The 15232-nt window shown below is 41.3% G+C and overlaps 1 pseudogene across 1 annotated transcript; it reads right to left on the bottom strand.

Annotated features, from left to right (window-relative positions):
• Positions 1-13851: 13851 nt before the first annotated feature.
• LOC306658304 (chemokine-like protein TAFA-3) lies at positions 13852-14269 on the bottom strand (annotated as a pseudogene). Its single transcript has one exon. The product of its transcript is annotated as a chemokine-like protein TAFA-3 (transcript).
• Positions 14270-15232: the final 963 nt, after the last annotated feature.

Below are 15232 nucleotides of genomic sequence, written 5' to 3'. Positions count from 1 at the left end.
GCTGCCCAGAGGAGGAGCTGCGCTGCAAGCTGTTTGGACTCAGAGTGACTGCTCCTGAACACCGGGGGGCTGCCCGGAGGAGGAGGAGAAGAAGAAGCCGGTGGGTCGCTTGGACTCGGAGTGACTGCATCAGGGGTATGGGGGGCTACCTGGAGGAGGAGGCGCGCAGTGAGTTGTTTGGACTCAGAGCAACTGCTCCTGAACACCAGGGGTGGCTGCCCAAGGAGGAGGAGGAGTGAGGCTGGTTGCTTGGTCTCCGAGCAGCCACACCAGAGTTCTGGGCAGCTGCCTGGAGGAGGAGGTGTGCGATGGGTCACTTGGACTCAGAGCAACCACTCCTGGACACCCCGGGGGCTGCCCGGAGGAGGAGGAGATGCGTGGTGGGTCACGGGGACTCGGAGTGACTGCACCAGGGCTACGGGCAGTTGTTGGGAGGAGGAGGTGCACAGTGAGTTCCTCGGACTCCTAGCGACTGCACAGGAACACAGTTGCTGCAACTCAGAGAGACTGTACAGGGCTCCAGGTGGCGGCTCAGAGGAGGGGCCTCATAGCCAGGCGATTAGGTGCAGAGCAGGGTCCCAGGACCTATGAGGCTTCCTGGGGGAAGAGCCACACAGAGACAAGCTGAGGGGTGGACGAAGTTTCCAGGACTGCGGGCAGCTTTTCTGAGGAGGGGCAGCCTAAGGAGACTCATCTGCGAAGGGTGAGGCTCCCAGGCCCAGGAGGTAGGTCCAGGCCCCGGGGAACGTTGCAGAGGAAGACAGCCCAGCCCAGGTGGTAGTTGTGGGTTGAGGGGAACATCTAGGAGGGGAACTGACCAGCAAGACCTCCCCACTGGGTGAGTCTTCCCCGCTGGGTGAGGTTTTCCCACAAGGACAGTAAAGCCACAGACACAGGCCCAAACAGGCCTTGCCTCAGCCCACAGCCTAGTTCCCCTTTGGATGATCATTGGTCAACAAGTGGAAGCACTTCTGCCCACTAGCAGGGAATATACCCCACCTGAAGGCTACCACCCCTAGAGAGGCAGCTTCCTTGTGGAGCACTGCATTATCAGCTTCCTCAAACACTTCAGACTACTGAAGGCTAAGAGGGGATATACTAGAAATCTCCAGGGACATTATAAGTCAATAGAGGAAATCTGCAATATCTCAGCAGTCCACTGATACCTGAACAATATGAGAAAACAAGGGAAGAAAATGCCCCAAACAAATCTAGATGGTACATCAATAAAATCCAATGACAGCATGACAGAAGAAATGACAGAAAGGGAGTTCAGAACGTACATAATTAAAATGATCAGGGAAGCAAACGATGAGATGAAAGAGCAAATGCAGACATTGAATGATGAGATGAAAGAGCAAATGCAGGCATTGAATGATCACACCAATCGATAGTTAAAAGAGTAAATACAGGAAGCAAAAGATCATTTCAATAAAGAGTCAGAGATATTGAAAAAAAAAAAACAAACAGAAATCCTTGAAATGAAGGAAACAATAAAACAAATTAAGAACTCCATAGAAAGCACAACCAATAGGATAGAACACCTGGAAGACAGAACCTCAGATATTGAAGACAAAATATTTAACCTTGAAAACAAAGTTGACCAAACAGAGAAGATGGTAAGAATCATGAACAGAATCTTCAAGAACTTTGGGATATCATGAAAAGGCCAAATTTAAGAATTATTGGATTGAGGAAGGCTTAGAGAAACAAACCAAAGGAATGAACAATCTATTCAATGAAATAATATCAGAAAATTTCCCAAATCACAAGAATGAAATGGAAAATCAAATACAAGAGGCTTATAGGACTCCAAATATACAAAATTACAACAGACCGACACCAAAGCACATTATTATGAAAATACCTAACATACAAAATAAAGACAGAATTTTAAAGGCTGTGAGAGAAAAGAACCAAATTACATTCAGGGGGAAACCAATACAGATATCAGCAAATGTTTCAATCCAGACCCTAAAAGCTAGAAGGGCCTGGAACAACATTTTTCAAGCCCGGAAAGAAAATGGATGCCAACCAAGAATCTTATACCCAGCAATACTTACCTTCAAATTTGACCATGAAATAAAATCCTTCCATGATAAACAAAAGCTAAAAGAATTTACAAAAAGAAAGCCAGCACTACAGAGCATTTTCAGCAAAATATTCCATGAGGAAGAGATGAAAAACAAAGAAGCACATCAGCAAAGGGAGGAATTATCCTAAAGGAATTGTCAAATAAAGGAGGAACCAAGTCGTGTCAAAATAAATAAATAAATAAAATTTTAAAAATGAGCAAAATGACCAGGAATACAAATCATATCTCAATAATAACCCTGAATGTTAATGGCCTGAACTCATCAATCAAAAGACATAGACTGGCAGATTGGATTAAAAAGAAAGATCCAACAATATGTTGCCTGCAAGAAACTCACCTCATAGAAAAAGATACCCATAGACTAAAGGTGAAAGGATGAGGAAAAACATACCATGCACATGGACTCAGCAAAAAAGCTGGAGTATCCATCCTCATTTCAGATAATGTGGACTTCAAGCCAAAGTTAGTCAGAAGGGATAAAGAAGGACATTACATACTGCTTAAGGGAACCATAAATCAGCAAGACATAACAATCATAAACATCTATACCCCAAACAGTGGCTGATCCATGTATGTCAAACAAATCCTTCTCAATTTCAGAAACCAAATAGACCATAACACAATAATACTAGGTGATTTTAACACGCCTCTCTCACCACTGGACAGATCTTCCAGACAAAAATTGAACAAAGAAACCATAGATCTCAATAACACATCAATAATTTAGACTTAACAAACATTTATAGAATATACCATGCAACCAAGAGCGAATACACTTTCTTTTCAGCAGCACATGGATCCTTCTCTAAACTAGACCATGTCTTATGCCACAAAGCTACTGTTAGCAAATACACATTGTAAAGGCCATTTATGCTAAGCCCATGGCTAATATCATTCTAAATGGTGAAAAACTGAAAGCATTCCCCCTAAAAAACTGGAACAAGGCAAGGATGCCCTCTTTCACCACTTCTATTCAACATCGTCCTTGAAACTCTAGCCAGAGCAATTAGACAAACCAAAGAAATTAAGGGGATACGAATAGGAAAAGAAGAACTCAAACTATCCCTATTTGCTGATGATATGATTATATACTTAGAGGAACCAGGAAATTCCACCAGAAAACTTTTAGAACTCATAAGTGAATTCAGTAAAGTAGCAGTTTACAAGATCAATGCTCATAAATCCAATGCATTTTTATACATAAGTGTTGAATCTTCAGAAAGAGAAGTTAGGAAAACTACCCCATTCACAATAGCCTCGAAAAAAATAAAATACTTGGGAATCAATCTCACAAAAGAGGTGAAAGACCTCTACAATGAGAACTACAGAACACTAAAAAAATAAATTAAAGAAAACCTTAGAAGATGGAAAGATCTCCTATGTTCTTGGATAGGCAGAATTGACATTACCAAAATGGCCATACTACCAAAAGTGCTATACAGATTCAATGCAATTCCAATTAAAATCCCAATGATGTACCTTACAGAAATAGAGCAAGCAATTATGAAATTCATCTGGAAGAATAAAAAAACCCAGAATAGCTAAAACAATCCTCAGTAGAAAGAGCGAAGCAGGGGGTATCGCAGTACCAGATCTTCAACTCTATTACAAAGCAATAGTGACAAAAACAGCATGGTATTGGTACCAAAATAGACAGGTAGATCAATGGTACAGAATAGAGGACAAGGACACAAACCCAAATAAATACAATTTTCTCATACAAGACAAAGGGACCACAAATATGCAATGGAGAAAAGATAGCCTCTTCAACAAATGGTGCTGGGAAAACTGGAAAACCATATGCAACAGAATGAAATTAAACCCCTATCTCTCACCCTGCACAAAACTCAACTCAAAATGGATCAAGTACCTTGGAATCAGACCAGAGACCTTTCATCTTATAGAAGAAAAAGTAGGTCCAAACCTTCAACTTGTTGGCTTAGGATCAGACTTCCTTAACAGGACTCCCATAGCCCAAGAAATAAAAGCAAGAATCAACCACTGGGATAGATTCAAACTAAAAAGCTTTCTGTCAGCAAAGGAAACTATCAGCAATGCAAAGAAAGAGCCTACAGAGTGGGAGAATATATTTGCCACTCATACTTCAGATAGAGCACTAATCTCCAGAATCTATAAAGAACTCAAAAAACTCTACCAAGAATGCAAATAACCTAATCAACAAATGGGCTAAGGAAATGAACAGACACTTCACAGAAGATCTACAAGCAATCAACAAACATATGGAAAAATGTTCAACATCTCTAGTAATAAGAGAAATGCAAATCAAAACCACCCTAAGATTCCATCTCACCCCAATTAGAATGGCGATTATCAAGAATACGAGCAATAACAGGTGTTGGCGAGGATGTGGGGAAAAAGGTACACTCATACATTGCTGGTGGGGCTGCAAATTAGTGCAGCCACTCTGGAAAGCAGTGTGGAGATTCCTTAGAAAACTTGGAATGGAACCATCATTTGACCCAGCTATCCCACTCCTTGGCCTATACCCAAAGGATTTAAAATCAGCATACTACAGAGATACAGCCACATCAATGTTCATAGCTGCTCAATTCACAATAGCCAGATTGTGGAACCAACCTAGATGCCCTTCAATTGATGAATGAATAAAGAAACTGTGAGATATATATATATATATATATATATATATATATATATATATATATATATATACACACACACACACACACACACAATGGAATATTACTCAGCCATAAAGAATGATAAAATTATGGCATTTGCAGGCAAATGGATGAAATTGGAGAATATCATGCTAAGTGAGATAAGCCAATCTCAAAAAATTAAAGGACGAATGATCTCGCTGATAAGCAGATGAGGACATATAATGGGGGGTGGGAGGGGTTAGGGTTAGGGTTAGGGTTAGGGTTAGGGAGGGGGGCAAGAATGGAGGTAGGAAGGACTGTATAGAGGGAAAAGAGGGGTGGGAGGGGTGGGGGGAAGGGAAAAAATAACAGAATGAATCAAACAACATTACCCTATGTAAATTTATGATTACACAAATGGTATGCCTTTACTCCATGTACAGAGAAACATGTATCCCATTTGTTTACAATAAAAAAATAAAAATAAAAAATAAAAAACAAAAAAATACAAAAAAATAAAATAAAAAAGAAATAATTGCTCTGATTCTAAATATCTGCAAATTCAAACATGTACAATGTCTATTTCTGTATTAATCTTTTAAAAATAAATTATATTGCATATAAAAAAATAAAATAAAATAAAAAGAACTATCTTGATGCATCCCATAAATTTTAGTATGTTACGTTTCCATTTCTGTTTGTCTCAAGATAAGTTTTAATGTCTCCTCTGATTTATGTATTCTTCAGGAGTTTGTTGTTTAGAATTTCCACATATTTGTGAATTTATCAATGTGCATTTCGCTGCTTTTGGATATGATGTTTGGTATGCACCTCTGAGCTCCATTTAATCAACAGTTTTGTTAAGGTGTACTTCTTCCTTGTTGATTCTCTGCCTTCATGATCTATCCATTTTGTAAATGGGGATATCAGAGTTCCTACTATGACTATAATGCTGTCAGCTTCACCCTTCTAGTCTGTTAATATTTACTTTATATATTTATGTACTCCTAAGTTCAGTACATATATATTTACAATTATTCTATCATCTTGATGAGTTGACTGCTTTGGAATTATATAATGACTTTCTTCGTCTCTTTGACTCCTTTTTACCCAAGGTCTATAGAAAGGCAACAATTCTGCTCCCTTTTGGTTATCATTTACAAGTACTGTATTTTTCCATTCTTTTCCCTTCAGTCTCTGTGTGTCCTTATGTCTAAAGTGAATCTCCTGAAAGCAGCATATTGTTGGATCTTGGTTACTTACTTCTTTTCTAATTCATCCAGCCCCTCTCTGTTGTTTGATTGGAGAATTTGACTTACTCGATTTAAAATAATTATGGATAGATAAGGACTTACAGTTGCCATTTTGTTGATTATTTTTTCACTGTTTTTGTAATTCCTTCACTATTTTCTTCCTCTCTTGCAGTCTTCCTTTATGATTTAAAGTTTTTTTTTTTTTTTTTTTTTTTTTTTTTGTAGTGGTATGCTTTGATTTCTTTCTTTTTGTCTTTTGTTTATCTACTACAGGTTTTTTTCTTTATGATTACCATGAGACTTACATAAAACATTTCATAGTTATAACAGTCTGCTTTAAGCTCACAATTTCTGCCCCATCAAAAGACTTGATACTTTAACTTTTTCTCCACATTTTATACTACTGGTATCAAAATTTTCATCTTTTATGTATTGTATATCCATTAACATACTATTACAACTATAGTTTTTTTAATAATTTTGCCTTTTAACTTTTATACTAGAGGGAAAACGTGATTTATACACTACAGTTACTATATTAGAGCATTCAGAGTTTGACTGAATTCTCACCTTTACAATGAGTCCTATAATTTCATACATCTTTATATTGTTAGTTATCATCCTTCCATTTCAAATTGAGAAACTTCCTTTAGCACTTCTTTTAAGGCAGATGTAGAAGTGATAAACTCCCTCGGCTTTTATTTGTCTGAAAAAGTCTTTATCTTGGCCTCACTTTTTCAATCAAGTTTTCCTGAGTAGAGTGGGTAATTTGTTAGACATTTGTCATCTTTGGGCAGTTTAACTGTATCACCCCACTCTGTCCTGGCCTACAAAGTCTCTGCTAAGAAATCCCAATAGTCTTACAGGTGCAGAGATTCCCTAGTGTGTGTTGAGCTGCTTTTTCTTGCCACTTTCAGAATTCTCTCTTCATCTTTGATTTTTGAGAATTGGATTATAATGTGTCTTGGTAAAGATCTCTTCACCCTTAAGCTATCTGAATTTGTTTGCACTTCATGGATCTGAATGTTTAGTTTCCTCTCAAATTTGAGAAGTTTTATGTCATTGCATTAAACAATTTCTATCCTTTGCTCTTTCGCTGCTCATTTTTGGATTGCCATAATGCATATGTTGGTGTTATGGTTTAGATATAAGGTATCTCCCAAAAGCTCATGTGTAAGACAAGAATGTTTAGAGATGAATGTTTGGGCTGTGAGAGCCTTAACATAATCAGTGTGTTAATTCACTGATAAGGGTTAACCAGATGGTAACTGTAGGTAGGTAGGGTGTGGCTGAAGAAGGTGGGTCATTGGAAGCTTACCTTTGGGGTATAAATTTTGTTCTTGGTGTTCAGAGCGTTCTCTCTCTCTCTCTCTCTCTCTCTCTCCCCCTCCCTCTTTCTTTCGCTCTCTCTCTCTCTCTCCCCGCCCTTCATGTGCCATGTCTCCAGCTGCTTTCCTCTGCCCAACTCTCTGTCATGATGTTCCCCTTACCTCAAGCCCCAAAGAACAGAGAGTCAGCCTTCTACGGTCTGAGACCTCTGAAACCATAAGCTCCACTTTTCCTCCCCTAATTGTTCTTGTCAGATCTTCACCACAGTGAAAAAGCTAACTAAAACAGTTGGTTTATTTGATGGTGTCCCATAAGTTCCACTGGCTTTATGTATTTTTTTTTTCACTCTTTTGTAATTTTGCTCCTTTGATTTAGTAATTTAAAGCAATCTGTCTTTGAGTTGATCCTCTCTTCTGCTTAATCCAGTCTGCTGCTGAGGCTCCCTATGAAAATTCTCAGTACCATAATTATGTTATTTATGCCCAGAATTTCTGTTTGACCCTTTGTATGGTTTTTAGCTCTTTGTTGAATTTTCAATTTTTGTTCTTATTTTGTTTCTCTGATTACATTTAGTTGATTGGGTTTTCCTGTAGCACGTCAAACTTCTTTAAGATGAATATTTTGGATTATTTGTCAGGCAGTTCATGATAGGTATTTCTTTAAGGTTGGTCAATTGATGTTTTATTTTATTCCTTTGATGACATTATGTTTCCCAAGCTATTCATGAACCTTGTGGCCTTATGTCTGTCTGTGCACTTGTAGAAGGAGGTACTTACTCCAGTCTATGAATTGCCTTCAGCAGGAAAACCCCTTTGCCATCCAGCCTAACTAGATGCCCCAGTTGCTGGTGGGGTCTGAGTAGGCATGCTGCTAGAATCCTAGATGGCCCATCCTAGTGCTTGGATCTGGGAGGAAGAACTTGGACCCTGGGATTTGGGGGCTTGCCTGACATTGAGGCAGGGCTGGAGCCTCAGTCCGCAGGGGCAGGCCTATGGTTGAGACAGTCCGGGAGACTAGGACACAGAGGCCTTTCTGCTACCGAAATTTAGTGAAGCAAGCCTGGTTCTGGGGTCTGCAGTGAAGGTCAGTGCTTACTTTACTCTCCTTCCCCTAAGTGACAGCTACTACTGTGTGCTGCACTGTGCAGACATGGGAGGAGAAGTGACATGTGTAACATGAAATCGTCTTTCCCATCACCCTCCATGATCCTTTTCTTTTTCCTGTGCTCCACTCAGTTGCCATGATATTTTAACTGAATTGCTTAGTTCTTTTGAAGGTGGTTTAGCATGTGATAGTTGTTTCAATTGACATTTCTGACAGAGAATGAGTGCTGGACACTCCTATTCTACCATTATTCTCGTCGCTCTTCAAAAATACTTTTCAACCTATCTACTGAAAGCTATTTGCAACACAGGATAGAGCAAGCAATAGTAGCCCCATGAAATGTGCTAGCTAATAGACAAGAAATAAACTCTGTAAGCTATCTGAGACTCATTTTCTTCTTCTGTAAAATGGGGATAAGAACCTACGTCAGTGCTTTATGAAATAACAAATCAAGATCATTTAGGTCAGCATTCGTTTATCAAAAAAAAATCTTTACTGAAAAAATCCTGTGTTCTTGACACTGTTCTAATGCTAGGATACATTAGTAGGACAAGAATACAATGTTCTTATCCTCCTGAAGCTTTCATTCTATTAAGAATATTGTTATGGTATTTATTAAATCATTAAGGAAGATTTTTTATTTGTTCTTTTTAAATATACATGACAGTAGAGTGTATTTTGACATATTATACATACATAGAGTATAACTTTGGAAGATCTTATTCAAGACCGTTTTGATGAGGGAGAGACCAGGCTCCACTCCAAATGCAACAAGGGCATGTGGAAATGTATAGCGAAGAAGCAGGATGGGGGATGGTGGATGGAGAAGTCTACGAAGCAACATGAAGGGTAGGGGGCTTTTTGCTATTCCAATTTAGCAGGATTCTTCCTGAAGACAGTTCAGGCTGATCTGATAGTAACGGAGGGGAGAATTCTTGCTCAACTAACTCAGCAGTATCCTTGCTAAGACTAGTCTACACAGCCTTGGCGAGGGTAGGGGCAGAGCTTGAGGTCTTACTGAGAAAGGGCTCAGAAAAGACTGACTAAACTTTGATCAAAGAGAGCATTTTTGCCAATTCCATCCTCTAAATATTCAACTGTGCTCCATAAGTTCCTTTTAAAAATCAAATACCCAGAATGAAAGTTATTCATTCCTCTTACTTATGTCTGGTTACTAACTCATCTGTGGGAACAGAAAGCCAGTGGAAAGGGTCAGGAGGAATTTTGGGAGCACAATATTTAAAAAAGGATAGATAGGGATATTCAGAGACCCTGAGGGTAGAAATTAAGTAAGTCTTTTTCCTTTTTTCCCTTTGACTTATGCCACAGGAATCATGACTATGAGTTCTCCTGGATGGTTTTCCTTAGCAGGCACCATGAAGACATTTATAGAATTATTATTGTATTTTAGGGTGGCTTATTTTGTTTTGTTTGATTATTTTGTGTAGTAAGGAATCATAATGAGTAAAACAAAAGCTAAAAGAGTAGACATCCCTCCAGCTACTTATTTTAGTGGTTTCTTAATGGCTTATAAACTTAATGACGCTGACTTTGAAGACACTGCAATTAATTCCTATAATCCATATGCATCAAAAAATTCAAGGTGAAAATCCAGAAGAAATTCAGAAAGTCATTCGAACAAGGCCCTGCCAGCCTCATCTGAAAGTCCAATCTGTCCTTTGCTGCTTCCACAGAGCAACTCAGGCCAAAGAAGATGTGGAAATGTATCTGCTCTCAGCCCCACTTACTAGGACAGCAAGATCAAAAGTTTATCCCTCAGGAAGTAGCCACTTCTTATATCTGCAAGAACCTTCAGGGTGGAAAGGAAGTATAAGTAATTTTGATGGCCTCCCACAAAATGTTTAAGAATACCCAAGAAATCAAGTTAATACCCACTGAATTCCTTTCAGGGGCTAGAGAATGGTGGGATGTGTCCTTACTCTTGTGCCCTCTGGACTTTGTTCAGGACACAACTCACTCTCTGTGGCACACAGGCCAAAGTCACAGAAGAGTGTCACACCAGCTATTGTTTTTCTTCCTGGAAATAAATTGAAAGCATGAAGACTTGAGTTTCTCTAATTAATTTAGATCCTTGCCTTGACTTATGGTATTTCATATCCTCAGCACACTATTTCATTTGTGACAAAAAATCTGGGTGCCTGGAAAAGAGCTGCCCCAGTAGGAGAGACAGCTCATGAGGCTGAGAAAGTAAAAGTTCTTTTCTCTGGTTCAAATGCAATTTGGTTAATGGAGACAAAAGGCTGTTGTCTAAAAGTACTCACTGGAAAGGAAGGACTGAAATTCCCCACATCCATGGGCTGGGAATACAGCTCAGTTGGTAGAGTGCTTGCCTTGCAAGCACAAGGCCCTGGGTTCAATCCCCAGCACTGCAAAAAAAAAAAAAAAAGGTGAAATTCCCCACATCCAACAGTCTTTACAAAGTTTTTCCCGGGCATAATCCGTTTCAGCATCCTTTACCAGCATTATCTGGGCATTCTCTGTAGTTTGACCTTAACCTGCCCACCCCAGAACTAGCTAGTTAAAGTAATAAGTAATAAGAGTTAAAGTCAGGTTAATGGAGAAAGGAAGGCCCCAATGGAGCATGTATTCAACACAAATCTCCTAAGCATGTGTTCCTGCCCAAAAAAAAAAGTCAGTTACCAGCACACCCTAGGAGCACAAAGAGATTGATTTTATTAGCATACCATATTCATATGCTATTGCAAAGTATTTCTTTATTGTTCTCATTATCTGTTGTGGTTCAGATTTGACTTTTCCCCTTGAAAGTTCATGCACTGAACTGGGAAAGTTATTCCCTATATGTCAGGGTTGAGGTGGTGGAAACTTTAAAGGGCGAGGCCTACTGGAAGGTAGTTAGGCCATGGGAGCTCCGCCTTATGAATGAACCAATCAGGAATGGATTTATCCCCATGAGAGCAGGTTGTGAACGAAGCCACCCCATACCATGGCCCCTGCTACGTGGAGCCACTTCCCTATCCTCTTTTCCACCCTGCTGTGATGCAGCCACAGGGCTCTCAGCAGGATGCTACTGCTGTGCTGTTTGGACATTCCAGTCACCAGAATCATGAGTCACGTAAGTCTCTTCACTTTATAAGTTATTCTAGTAGGTAAGCAACACCCAACAACTACGACACATCATCCTTCAGTCTTTCAGAACCCCCTTTAGAATGGGTGAGTGAGCTCTTTCTTTTCATCTCCTTTCTTTTCTACTCCTAACTCCACCCTCTGTCACAGATTCCTGGCTGCCACCCCTTTTAATTAGGCCTCTCCTGGTAGCCTAGGCCATCTGTGCCCCTCCATTATACACTGCTCAATCTTCGCAGGGAGACAAACGAAGCTCTCTTTTACTACCAATGATCATTTGGCATTCTTTTGGCTTTGGCTTTTACTTTCTTTTTTTAATTGAGGTTTAATTTATACACAGTGGAATGCTCAGATCCTAAATGCACTATCTTATCAGTCTTAACAAATTCATATCAAAGCCCAGAACATTTCCATTGTGCCAAGTGTCTCTGTTCCTCCCCAGCCTATTCCTCCAGAAGTAACCACTGACCTGATTTCCATCACTATAACATAGTTTTGCCCCATTTAGAACTTTTTTTTGACTGTCCAACAGAGATTTATGTGGTCTGCAAAGCCTAAAATATTTACTGTCTGGCCCTTTCCAGGAATAGTATGTTTCAACCACTTAATCCCTCCTCCCTCTCCATTCCCAGCCTTGAAAGAGGCAACAATGGCTTTGATTAGCTCCCTGATAACCCCACCAAGCTGTATGCACAGATTTATAATTGTCAGAGCACTGATATTTACAGTCCAATGAGAAGTTGACACCACTGTTCATCCCATTAACGAAAAACAAAAACAAAACCACACCAAAAAAGAAAAAAATACACTGAGGTGGAATGAGAGAGAGACCAGTCTTGGTTCTACTGTAGAAAGACGTAGGCAGAGAGGGAGGAACTGAGACTCAGTCCCAAATCATCATCTTATTGCCTTCTTGAGGATCAGAATGCAGCATCTTCCCAATTGGTTTCTGATGACACCCTACCCCTAAAGCCCTGGTGACCCCCACTGTCACAGAGGCTGCAGCCCCAAGCTATCTATGGTACCAGCTGACCCTCAATCCCAGACAAAGGCTCCAGCCTACCACCTCAGCAGGTGCCTTTAATGGACAGGACTCTGGCCAGCCCTACACTCCTCCCAGACTTTCTCCTAGAACTGGAACTTCTGAGAGTGTCACAGGCTAAAGACCACAAAAGAGACAGGTCACAGCAGGCAATGGGTATGCCAACTGGGTGTCCCCACTGTAAGTGGGCTGCATGACCTCTGGGCTGTCTTGGGGCCTGTTTGGAATTTGAGAGGCTTAGGGCAGAGTGGAGACAAAGTGTCTCACATCCTGCTGTTCGAAGATTCTGGGTTATTGCAGATAGAACGGTGAACTTAGTTAAAGTGTCTAGCATGTTCCAGGAAAAATGTTGCTACTGTCCAGCCAATTCTTTGCTGGGTTGGGTACTTGAGATCAAATGAACAAGGAAGGCCCAGGTTGGAATCCCAATGTCCTTGCTAGTGAAAAGTTGTGGTCCTTAGAGATTTGAGAGAATAGGCTGTGAGCTCATGGGATAAACATCTCATCACTCCAGGACTCTGTTTCCTTTTTGTGTATGTGTGGTGCTAGGGATTGAACCCAGAGTCTCGCACATGCTAGGTAAGTGCTCTACCACTGAACTACACACACAGCTCTTTTTATTTTGACATAGGGTCTTGCTAAGTTGCCCAGGTTGTCCTTGAATTTGCAGTCCTCCTGCCTCAGCCCCCTGAGTTGCTGAAATTACAGGTGTGCACCACCATACCTAGATTTCTTATCTGTTACAAGAAGCAAATGAACAGAAACCTGAAGTACTTAGATGAATCTGATTCTAAGGATCAATGCATTCCATACCCAATGGACAGCTCAAACATGACATGCCTCTACAGATGCTTTGCTGGAAAGTTGTCAGGCTTCATCATTGCTTTCCTTTCCCAAGTCAATCCAATCCCATCCAAATGAGATAACACTGGGCTGGCATAAGGGAGAGTCACCTGGAAGTGGCTGGAGAGTCACAAATATTTCATCCCCAAACTTCTACCATGCCCACAGCAGATGGTTCAGAAATCATGGTACCATATACTATAAATGATCGAAATTATAGATCTTCAATTCCCTAGCTCGACTGGATTTTCCTTAAAAGCGGGAACTGTGTCTTGACCTTCTTTGTCTCTCTCAGAGCACAGCCCTCTAGGCATGTGGTTGGAGATCCGTTCGTATCTGTTTAGCAACTTGACTAAAATCAAGAGAGTTAATGCTGAATTTGACATGGAGCACATGTACAGGTGAGTGAATCTCTAAATTTTCTGGGTGATGAATGGATGCCACTCTTCAGTCCAGATCTCAGTCAAGCCTCTCCTGTCCAAGCTGCAACCCCCAAGAGCTATTGTGTGACTTCTGTGGTTTTGACTTTGTGTCCACTGCTGCAGCTCCATTCTGACAGGTCCGGGAGCAACTTACGCTCCTCCCCTAGCAGGCAGGGCTCCACCACCACCACTGCAGGAAGATGGAGGCATCCACACAGGAGGGCTTGGCCCATGAAGTGCCAGCCACCTGGCCAGAGAACCAGGAGCATTTTACAATCTGGGACCGCTCTTCAATGCAGTTCCTGCTGCAGCAGCAGTGAGCAGCAGTCACCTCACAGGTGCCCTGTGGCAGTTGGAGTCTGCAAGGAAGCAAAGGCCAGGAGGGTCCACAGCCATGTCAGGCACAGTGCCAGCAGCCAGCCTGGGATCCAGTTCTGCACAGCCCTTTCACTCATCCTTATCCCCAGACATCTTGCAAACTGGCACAAAGTCACTGTGGGAAGTGATGGGTGCGACAGGAGAACAGGGGAACAGGAAGGGAGAGCCTATTTTGTAGATAAGCAAATGGAAGCTTGAAAAGTCTAGAAACAACCCAATCAGCCACCAGCGAAGGCCTGGCTAAATGCATTGTACCAAAGCAGTCTCTTCCAAACAGCTTTTGTTGGGGTCTTTCAGCTTCAGTCTGCTCATGGCTGGTCTCAGACTCACTCTGCCTGCCCTACAGCAGTTCCACCGTTCAACCTACTGGCATGAGGTCCTTGATGCCTACGAATATGGGACCAAGACTCAGAAAGCAGACTCGTGTAAGGTGCGGCCAGCTTGAATGCTGTCTAGTCCAGGGCACTGTCTCTTTCTGTCACCAAGTTGTGGAGTCCCCAGGACCAGGAGGCCCTGGTCAAACCGGCATCACCCACACAGCGGACCCGGCTCTGGACACCAGGGAACTCTGGGCCTGATCCCGTCAGTTCTGTGGAGCTCAGTCAGGTCCTCTCCGAGCCTCCTGCAGGCTGGGGAGTTCACTGCCACCACCGCAGCAACCTCAGCAGCTGATGCCGCCCTGCCATTAGAATTTTATGCATATGAAATCATACATATGTAGTGTGGGGAGCATGATGAGGAATTTGGCTTCTTTCACTCAGTCTAATGTTTTTTAGATTCATTTTTTACTCTTGCATGCATCTACAGTTTGTCCCTTTTTATCACTGAGTAACATTTCATTTTATGAGTATACCAGTTTGTTTAGGCAGTCCATTGATAAGCTCACAGGATGCTTTCAGGGTGGGACTGCTGTGTGTAACACTGCTGTAGACATTATTCACATCTTGCTTTCATTTTCCTTGCATATTTAGGTCATAGCTTAAATGTATGATTAATTTTTAAGAAACTGCTAGGGGCTACCATTTTACACTCTCATTAGC

The sequence above is a fragment of the Sciurus vulgaris genome, assembly GCF_902686455.1.
Source record: "Sciurus vulgaris genome assembly, chromosome: 1".
NCBI classification, from domain to species: domain Eukaryota; kingdom Metazoa; phylum Chordata; class Mammalia; order Rodentia; family Sciuridae; genus Sciurus; species Sciurus vulgaris.
This window is presented reverse-complemented; position numbering and strand designations above follow the sequence as displayed.